Source organism: Triticum dicoccoides, chromosome 1A, assembly GCF_002162155.2.
Source record: "Triticum dicoccoides isolate Atlit2015 ecotype Zavitan chromosome 1A, WEW_v2.0, whole genome shotgun sequence".
NCBI classification, from domain to species: Eukaryota; Viridiplantae; Streptophyta; class Magnoliopsida; order Poales; family Poaceae; genus Triticum; species Triticum dicoccoides.
This window is the reverse complement of record NC_041380.1, coordinates 380,828,437-380,830,374: the sequence shown is the minus strand read 5'-3', so window position 1 is coordinate 380,830,374 and position 1,938 is coordinate 380,828,437. Positions and strand designations below refer to the sequence as shown.

General features: G+C 39.9%; 1 non-coding gene across 1 annotated transcript; it reads right to left on the bottom strand.

Moving 5' to 3' along the window:
- Positions 1-461: 461 nt before the first annotated feature.
- Positions 462-568, bottom strand: LOC119295963. Its single transcript, XR_005144572.1, has one exon. It is a non-coding gene; the product is annotated as a small nucleolar RNA R71 (small nucleolar RNA).
- Between the last annotated feature and the right edge of the window lie 1,370 nt (positions 569-1,938).

The following is a 1,938-nucleotide window of genomic DNA, read 5'->3' as shown; positions in this document are numbered from 1 at the left end:
AAAGGACTTTATTGAGAAGAAGAAGAGAGAATCAAACACGGTTTGAAGTTGCTGAATCTTTGCAAGATCGAGAAGAAGAAAAGATGCCTGATCCAGTACCTTTGCTCAGGGACTTGTGGATCCCAAGAGATCATGGGATACCAGGAGAAATGGTGCAACCAATTATTCATGCAAACAATTTTGAATTGAAGCCTGCTCTGATTAACATGGTACAACAGTCCAGATTTGGTGGGACAGCTTTAGAAGACCCTCATGAGCATATCAGGACTTTCTTGGAGTATTGTAACACCCTCAAGCAAAATGGAGTTTCACCGAGTGCTATCAGATTATCACTATTCCCATTTTCCTTAAGAGATGGAGCAAGAGTATGGCTTCACTCATTGCCTGAACATCTGAAGGATACTTGGGAAACTTTACTGCAGACGTTTCTTGAGAGATACTTTCCACCAACAAAAGCTGCTGAATACAGGGAAAAGTTAACAAGGTTTACTCAATATGATGGAGAAAGTTTGTATGACGCATGGAAAAGATTCAACTCTTTAATCAGAATGTGTCCTCATCATGGTTTAGAAAGATGGCTGGTGTTACAAACCTTTTACAAAGGATTGTCCACTCTAACCAGAGCTTTTGTCGATTCTGCTGCTGGAGGAGGAATCATGAACAAAACCCTTGATGAAGCATTTGCATTGATTGAAAGCATGGCGTCCCATCATTTCCAATGGTCAAGTGAAAGAGCAATAGCACCGCCACATCCTGGTGTGTATAATGTGTCTGCAAATGATAGCATGGCGGCTCAGATTGACATCTTGAACAAGAAGATGGATAATATCATGTCAAATTGCATCGGTACCTCTGTAGCTTCAGTAAGTGTGCCTCAAATGTGTGATGTATGTGGCCAAGCAGGTCATCCTTCAGTAGAATGTACCTTCTATTCAGCAATTGGATCATCGGTTTCAGAAGTAAGTTATGCTCAAGGTCAAGGTACATTCTCAAATAGCTATAATCCTTCTTGGAGGAACCATCCAAACTTGTCGTACAAGAATAATCAGTCATATGCAAGTGGATCGACAGTACAAGGAAATCGACCACCAAATCATCCAAGTCAATTTGAAGTGCCGAGGCAGAATGAACAACAAAATGTTAAGTCAAATGGAATGGAGGAAATCATGAAGATGCAGTTGGAATTAATGAACAAGATGGCAAATGAAGTTAATGGCTTAAAAGATTCTGTTAAGATGCTTGTGAGCAAAATGGATAGTAAATGAAGCAAGGCTGCCTGCTCAACCAATTCCAAACCCGAAAGCTCACTGTGGGGCGATATCTTCAGTTGATGCAGTGACTACAAGGAGTGGAGCCATGACAGGACCATTACTTCCTATTCCGAAGACATATGTGCCTCCTGCTATGAGGCCAAGTTCATCCGGAACTTCACCTTCAACATCATTAGAGAAAATAAAGGAGAAAGAAGTTGATAATCGAATTGAAACTGAAGTCAAATTTCCTGGTTTTCAAACAAGAGTTGAGCCTTTGCTATAGGAAGCAATAACAACCAGCAACATTCCCTTTCCTGAGAGGTTCAACAAACCCAAAGATGACAAGCAATTTGCCAAATTTTTTGAAACTATGAAAGGAGTTCAGATTACTATTCCTATTCTTGAAGTTGTCTTGCATGTTCCGATGTATGCCAAATATTTCAAGGAATTATTAACAAAGAAAAGAAGCATGTCTGAGCCAGAAGTTGTAACTCTATCAAAGGAATGCAGTGCAATAATTCAGAATTCTATGCCTGAAAAATTGGATGATCCAGGAAGTTTTTGTGTACCATGTGTGATTGGAAACAAAACTTACAGTGATCTATGTGACTTGGGCTCAAGTGTTAGTGTGTTACCACATTCAGTTAGCAAAAGGATGTTCTTGGGAGAATTAAATCCAACATCC